The sequence below is a fragment of the Macaca mulatta genome, chromosome 3 (genome assembly GCF_049350105.2).
Source record: "Macaca mulatta isolate MMU2019108-1 chromosome 3, T2T-MMU8v2.0, whole genome shotgun sequence".
Lineage (NCBI taxonomy): Eukaryota > Metazoa > Chordata > Mammalia > Primates > Cercopithecidae > Macaca > Macaca mulatta.
Window position 1 is genome coordinate 194,672,871 of NC_133408.1, and position 8,371 is coordinate 194,681,241.

Below are 8,371 nucleotides of genomic sequence, written 5' to 3' on the forward strand. Positions count from 1 at the left end.
AGACATAAGGAATATGGTTTCATTCCAGACCACCACAATAAAGCAAATATCACAATACAGCAAGTCACACAAATTTTTTGGTTTCTCAGTGCATATATTAATAAAAGTTACATTTATACTGTATTGCATTCTACTAAGTGTGCATTAGCATTATGTCTTTTAAAAGTACATCACTTAGGGCCAGGTGTGGTGGCTCACGCCTGTAATCCCAGCACTTTGGGAGGCCGAGGCAGGCAGATCACAAGGTCAGGAGATCGAGACCATCCTGGCTAACATGGTGAAACCCTGACACTACTAAAAATACAAAAAAATTAGCCAGGCATGGCGGCACACACCTGTAGTCCCAGCTACTCGGGAGGCTGAGGCAGGAGAATCGCTTGAACCCGGGAGGTGGAGGTTGCAGTGAGCCAAGATCGCACCACTGCACTCTAGCCTGGGTGACAGAAGGAGACTCCACCTCAAAAAAAAAAAAAAAAAAAAAAAGTACATTACTTAATTTAAAAATGCTTTATTACTAAAAAGTGCCAACAATCGTCTGAGCCTTCAGTGAGTCACAATCTTTTTGCTGGTGAAAGGTTTTGACTCGATGTTGATGGCTACTGCCTGACCAGGGTGAGGGTTGCTGACGACTGAGGCAACTGTAGCAATTTCCTAAAATAACACGATGAAGTCTGTCATGTTAATTGGCTCTTCCTATCACCGAAGAGCTCTCTGTAGCATGCAGTGCCATTTGACAGCATTTTCCCCACAGCAGAACTTCCTTCAAAATTGAAGTCGATCCTCTCAAACTCTGTCGCTGGTTTATCAGCTAAGTTTATGGTATATTCTAAATTATTTGTTGTCATTTCAACAATATTCACAGCCTCTTCACCAGGGTAGATTCCATCTCAAGAAACCACTTTCTATTAGGGTGCGGTGGCTCACGCCTGTAATCCCAGCACTTTGGGAGGCTGAGGCGGGTGGATCACGAGGTCAGGAGATCGAGACCATCCTGGCTAACACGGTGAAACCCCGTCTCTACTAAAAATACAAAAAAATTAGCCAGGCGTGGTGGCGGGCGCCTGTAGTCCCAGCTACTCGGGAGGCTGAGGCAGGAGAATGGTGTGAACCCGGGAGGTGGAGCTTGCAGTGAGCCGAGATCATACCACTGTACTCCAGCCTGGGTGACAGAGTGAGACGCTGTCTCAAAAAAAAAAAAAAAAAAAAAAAAAAAAAAAAAAAAAAAAAAAAAAAAAATTAAAATAAATAAACCACTTTCTTTGCTCATCCATAAGAAGTCACTCCTCATTCATTCAAGTATTATCATAAGATTGCAGCAATTCAGTCACATCTTCAGGCTCTACTTCTAATTCTAGTTCTTTTGCTCTTCCCACTATATCTGCAAGGACTTCCTCACTGAAGACTTGAACCCCTCAAGGTCATCCATAAGGGTTGGAATTAACTTCTTCCAAGTTCCCAGTAATGTTGATATTTTGACCTCCTCCCATGAATATGAGTGTTCTTAATGGCATCTAGGATGGTGAATCCTTTCAAGATGGTTTTCTTTTTTTTTTTTTTTTTTTGAGACAGAGTCTCGCTCTGTTGCCCAGACTGGAGTGCAGTGGCGTGATCTCAGCTCACTGCAAGCTCCGCCTCTCGGGTTTATGCCATTCTCCTGCCTCAGCCTCCCTAGTAGCTGGGACTACAGGTGTCCACCACCACGCCTGGCTAGTTTTTTTGTATTTTTTAGTAGAGATGGGGTTTCACTGTGTTAGCCAGGATGGTCTCGATCTCCTGACCTCGTGATCCGTCTGTCTCAGCCTCCCAAAGTGCTGGGATTACAGGCTTGAGCCACCAAGCCTGGCCCAAGATGGTTTTCAATTTACTTTTCCCAAATCCATCAGAGGAATTACTATCTATGATACCTAAAACCTTACAAAATGTGTTTTTTAAATAATAAGACTTGAAAGTTGAAATTATTTCTTGATCCATGGGCTGCAGAATGGGTGTTGTGGTAGCCAGCATGAAAACAACAGTTATCTCCTTGTACATCTCTAGCAGAGCTCTTGGCTGACCAGTGCATTGTCAATAAGTGGTAATATCTTGAAAGGAGTCTTTTTTCTGAGCAGTAGGTCTCAACAGTGGGCTTAAAATATTCAGCAAACCATGTTCTCTAAACAAATGTACTGTCGTCATCTTTGTTTTTCCATTTACAGAGCACAGACAGAGTAGATAAAGCACAATTCTTGAGAATCTTAGGATTTACAGAATGGTAAATGAGCATCAGCTTCAACTTATAGTCACCAGCTGCATCAGCCCCTAACAAGGGAGTCAGCCTGTTCTTTGAAGATTTGAAGCCAGGCATTGACTTCTCCTCTCTAGCCAGGAAAGTCCTAGATGGCATGTCCTTCCTTGCTATTATGTCTGCATTGAAAATCTGTTGTTTAGTGGAGCCCCTTTCATCAATGATCTTAGATCTTCTGGAGAACTTGCTGCAGCTTCTCCATCAGCAGTTGCTGCTTCATGTTATACTATTATAATATGGAGATGTCTTCTTTTCTTAAACATTATGAACCAACCTCTGGAGTTTCCAACTTTTCTTCTGAAGCTTCCTCTCCTCTCTCAGTCTTCATAGAACTGAAGAAAGTTGAGGCTTTGCTCTGCATTAGGTTTTGTCTGAAGGGAATGTTGTGGCTGGTTTAATATTCTATCCAGACCACTCAAACTTTCTCCATATCCGCAGTAAGGCAGTTTTACTTTCTTACTATTCATGTGTTACAAAAGGAACACTTTTACTTTCCTTCAAAAATTTTTTTGTTTCCATTCGCAACTTGACTGGACGGCCCAAGAGGCCTGGTTTTCAACCTCTCTTGACTTTTGACATGCCTTTCTCACTAAGCAAAATCATTTCTAGCTTTTGATTGCAAGTGGGAGACATGTGACTCTTTATTTCACCTGAACACTTAGAGGCCATTGTTTGGTAACTAATTGGCCTAATTTCTATATTATTGTGTGTCAAGGAATAGGGAGGACCAAGGAGAGGGAGAGAGATGGAGGAAAAGCTGGTCAGTGGAGCGGTCAGGACACACAGTATTTATTGATTAAGTTCACTCTCTTAGATAGACATGGTTTGTGGTGACACCAAACAATTACAATAATGACATCAAAGATCACCAGTCACAGGTCACTATAAGAGTAATGAGAGAGTTTGAAATATCGCAAGAAATACCAAAGTGTGACAGATACATGAAGTGAGCAGATGTTGTTGGAAAAATGGTGCTGATAGACTCACTCAATGTAGGGTTGTCACAAACCTTCAATTTGTAAAAAATTAAATGTCCATGAAGAACAATAAAGGTGAAACACAATAAAATGAAATGTGCCTGCATTTGCTTCACTACAGTAAGCATTTTACTAACAATATGTATTTCTAGCATTATGCTGTAAACCTCAAATATAAAAAATAAAATTGATTTTGAAATGTCTTAAGTTAATGGAGTTTAAATAGAAAGGAAAAGTTCTTTAGGCATCCAGACAAAAAGATCAAACTACTCATGAAGGAAAAAATCAGATTAACACCAGACTTCTTCACCTCAATGAACTTGAGACCACATTCAATAGCACGATACAGTGGAATAAATGATTCTCTATCCAGTCCAACTGTCTTTGATGTATAAAGGTCACAGACAAATTGTTTGGAATAAAAAGGAACTTCAGAAAACATTTTGCACATAAATCTTTCATGAGGGAACTCCTAGAGGATGAGCAAGAACCAAGAGCAAAGTGGAAAAACTTAGGCAAAAGAATTAGCAACAAGAACATTGAATGTATTTAATTGCATATGTCAGCCAGAAATAGAGAGGGTGATAGTGAAAGCACAGAATATAAATGTTTCATGCTTTGACAATGCAGAAACCATAAGCCAACAAAAATTAAAAGGAAAAATACAGCGGAACATAAATTAACACTCTCTTCTTCATTGTCATAGCTGGAAAGCAAAAGATTCCATTAAAGCAGACCAATCAATCAAAAGAATTACATAAGAATATATAATTGTACAAAAGCAATACGCACTAAGAAAGATAATTAAAATTAACACTAGGTTATGCAGGAGCAGAAAAGGGAGGAAGAGGAGAAGAGGAATTATTTTATTGTTACTCAACATAGGAAACCAACAGATACTGCCTAAAGAATGAGAAAAATGTACAAAGTGGTATAAGTCTAAAGAAAGCTACTTGAACACAATACAAACATTCTTAAATTTCAAAATAATTAACATTTAAAAGATTTATAGGAAAAGACCACATAGCAGATTATATATATATAATCTATATAGTAAAAGATAATCGGTATACACTATCTATATGAGGATATATGTATGTATATACATTTGTGGAAACTGCTGTTTAAATATATGATTTTTTGAGGAATCTCTTTATATATAGAGATAGAGACATAGCTATATAGAAATATAAAGACTTGAGGAATCTAGAGAGATACCAATGTTTGAGAATTTAACTCACCTATTAAAATGGAAGACACTTCTAAATTGTATTATCGTGTTAAATATATGTTGCTGTGTAACAAACCAGCATTGAACTTAGTGGCTGGAAGCAACAATCGTTATGTTGCATCTCACAGTCTCTACGGGTCAGGTACTCAGAAGGGATTAAAAGGGATTGGTAGGTGGCTGTGGCTCAGGTGTCTCCTGAGGCTGCAGTCAGTTCCCTGCGGACCTGCAACTCTCAAAGACTGGACTGGAGGACTCACTTCTAAGGTGGCTCACTCACCTGGTTGGCAGGTTGCTTTCTCTCCACATGAGCCTCTCCACGGTTTTTTGGAGTGTCCTCATTGACATGGCATCTTGCTCTCCCCAGAATGAAGAAACCAAGAGTTCCATGGAGAAGCTGCAGTGCTTTTAATATCCTCACCTCAGGAGCAACACACCGTCAATTCTGTCATACTCTGTTGGTCACACAGACCAGTTCTTCTTCATCATAGGGGGACTACATAAGGGTGTGAAGACCAGGAGATGAGGATTATTGAGGGCCATTTTGCAGGATGCCTAGTACAATCAGGAATCAAGTAAAACTCCATGATTGTGTTCAAGAGATTCACCCAAAACATAGTTATTTTAAAAGGTTGAAACTCAAAGCACAGGCACAGCAAAAGCAGGGGTCTCAGTCCTTGTATGAATCAAGGTAGTTTTTCAGCCAAACAAAAACATTAAATGAAATAACATCAGGGTACTTTGAATCATTTTGCCTCATAATTTACAAAAAAAAAAAAAATTAGCAGTCATGAATATCAACAGACTAAGTATTGTAAAAGAGGCTTTCAAAAAGCAGAAATTACAGAGGAGACAAAGAAAATAGGCAAAATACATGATTTACAGGAGATTTTGTTCATTTCTTTTGCTTTGTGTTACCCTCTTCTCATGGTCCTGCCTTCCTTGGGTTATTTGAATATATTTTTTATTCCATTTTAAATAATCCGTTGTCCTTTCTGGCTGTATCTTTTTGTATTCGTTTATTAGTAGTTTCTCTAGGGATTACAATACGTACATTTAACATTTTATAGTCCACTTAGAATTAATATGTTACCATTTCAAGTAAACTATAGAAGGCTTACAACTCTATTGGTTCATTTATCCTCCCCTCTTTATGTTGTAGTTGTCATATGTACCGCATCTAAATAATAATTATACCCAGAAAATGTTACAATATTTGCTTTCAACAGTCAGATACAGTTTAAATATTTTAAGAAGAGAAAAAGAATTCATTATATTTACCTGATATTTACCATTTCTGTTGCTCTAATGTCATTCATGAAGTTCCAAGTGTTCCTCCAGATCACTTTTCCTTCTTCCTGAAGAACTTGGCTAAGCATTTCTTTTGTAGGTCTGTTAGTGACACATTCTCTTACTTTCCCTTAATCTGAGTATGTCTTTATTTCACTGTCATTTCTAAGATATTTTTGCTAGATATAGAATTCTGGGTTGACAATCATTTTCTTTCAGTAATTTACAGATGTTGTTCCACCATCTTCCTGCTTCCATAATTTATGATGAGAAATTTGCAATTATCCAAAGTACTGTTCTCTGATACATAGTATACTGTTTTAATCTGGTTGCTTTTAATTGTCTTTCCTTTACCTTTGATTTTCATTTACAATGCATTTTTTAAAGTTTATCTTGTTTAGAGTTTGTTAACCTCTTGAACTTATACATATATGTTTTTCATCAAGTCTGGGAAGTTTACAACCATTATTTCTTCAATATTTTTCTGCACCAGTATCCTCCTCCTCTTCTTCCGAGACTCCAAAAATAAGAGTATTAGACTTTTTGATATTGTTTCACAGGTGCCTGAGGCTCTGTTTTTGTTTTTTTTTATTTCATTTTTCTCTCAATCTGCAGGCTGTGTAATTCCTATTGATTAACCTTCAAGTTCACTGGCAATTTCCAGGATATCTCTCACAATTTTTGGCATTCAGGGGCCTCCTTTCCTGGTTCTTCTGGACAGAAAGATAGTGTTATCTCCAAGATTTAGCTTCCTGCACTGCCATGCAACTCTGCATGACTAGGACTACCTTAGGAATACAGTGGCAAAAGAAAGGACAAAAAAAATTAACAGGGATTATCCCCACATCTTTAAAACAATGAGCCCTTTTTCCAGTTTTTTCTGTCTGGAACATCAGGTTTTTCTTAGCTTTTTAATTATTTGTGCTATTATGTAGTTCCACATGACTGGGGCCATCTTTGGAGCCAAGTGGCAACAGTAAAGAGGAAGAAATAAACAGGGATTCACCCCACTCCTTTTCCAGTTCCTCTGGTTGGAGAGTTGGGTCTTTCATCAAAGTTTCAGGGCTTCCAACACCAGGACCAGCAGCACAGTGGTACAGCTCCACAGGTGGAGCTGCCCTTGGGTCAGGATCAAGAGAGGAAAAAAAAGGGGTAGTGAAAACTTCCCCCACACTCCCTGGCATGCAGGGGTCCCTTTTCCTGGTCCTTTGGCTGGAAAGAGAGGTTTTATCCCAGATTTTTGTCTTCTGGGCCCACTGCACAGTTCTGAGATTCAACCCACCCTCAGGTCAGAGATAACAGACAAAGAAAGAGGGAAAAGGCAAAACTCACCCCCATTTGGGGTTATTATCAAGTTTTGACATTAGTTGCCAATCCTTTTGTCATTACTTACTTTTTAGAGGGCTCAGGGAGTTGTTCCTTATGTTCCCCCCCCAAGTTTTCAGCATTTCCAGTGGGACAGTAGACAGCAGTGCACTTATTCCATCTTGGCTGGCACAAGTGGTCAGTTATAGAAAAATGCAAATTCTCTCAGTCCAGACTGGAGCAAATGTACAAAAGGGAGTAACAATATAAAAGACAAAAATGACATGATCAATTTAGTATGCCTGAGGGATATATGCTAAACTTTAAATCCTAAAAATATAGACTATATTGTCTTTCCAAGTGACCATGGGACACTTGCAAAATTAACTAAATAATAAACCACACAAATAACTTCCATTAATTCTAAAGTGGAGAGATAATGCAGAAAACATTTTCTAATCACAATGCAATGAAACTAGAAATTGACAAGAAAGTCACAAAACTAAAAGGGCCTCGACCTATACATTGTATGATTCCTTATTAATCAACTTTTGAGTCAGAGGGAAATACAAAGTGAATTACAGAATTTCGGAGAAACAACAATAGTGCAAACATTAAATATTAGAGTTGAGAATATAAATAAAGCAGTTCATAGACTTAAATATCCATTTCAGGCATAGATATTTACCAACACTGCACACCTTACTTCCTGTCCTAGGTCTGACTTCCACGGCCTTGCTGGACACAGACTCCAATGTCCGGAGACATTGGAGTGGCATCTTGTTATCACATACTTAAGAGACTACAGGTAGTATAAGCATAACTTTTATTTGCACTGGGAAACTAAAAATTTTGTGTGACTCACTATATTGCTGTATTCACTTTATTGAGATGGTCTAGAACCCAACCCACAATATCTCCAAGGCCGGCCTGTATGTGATCTCATTTACTCTTTATAAAGACATCTGGTGACGAAAAATCTCAGAACTCTTTCACAGATAAGAAAACTTAGGCTCAGATAGATGTAGGGAGAAGAGTGAAAATCCCCAAACCACCTTCCCCATCTTCTCCTTCCCCAGGGCTCACTCCTAATTGCCCAGTGCTGTGTCACGTGTCATCCAGACATTTTTCCGTGAATGTACAGGCATGACTATGCAGGAGGGCAGAGGATCGCTATGGGCCAGAGGCCTGACCCACCCTCAGAAATGGTGGCCAAGCCACTCAGGGCTGCTTCCAACAGCAACCGTGTCACCACGCTCTCTGGAAACTGGTGTGATCAGTCCTAGT

At 38.9% G+C, this 8,371-nt stretch overlaps 1 protein-coding gene across 24 annotated transcripts in view; it reads right to left on the bottom strand.

Moving 5' to 3' along the window:
• LOC114677074 (uncharacterized) overlaps positions 1 to 8,371 on the bottom strand; it is a 61,199-nt gene that overhangs the window by 6,681 nt on the left and 46,147 nt on the right. For all 24 annotated transcript variants that reach the window (XR_013415742.1, XR_013415738.1, XR_013415741.1 and 21 more), the window contains 3 exons: positions 7,173 to 7,319; positions 5,771 to 6,492; positions 4,770 to 4,985 (listed from right to left, as the gene is read on the bottom strand). The gene's annotated coding sequence lies outside the window, so the exon portion shown is untranslated. The remainder of the gene's footprint in view (positions 1 to 4,769; positions 4,986 to 5,770; positions 6,493 to 7,172; positions 7,320 to 8,371) is intronic.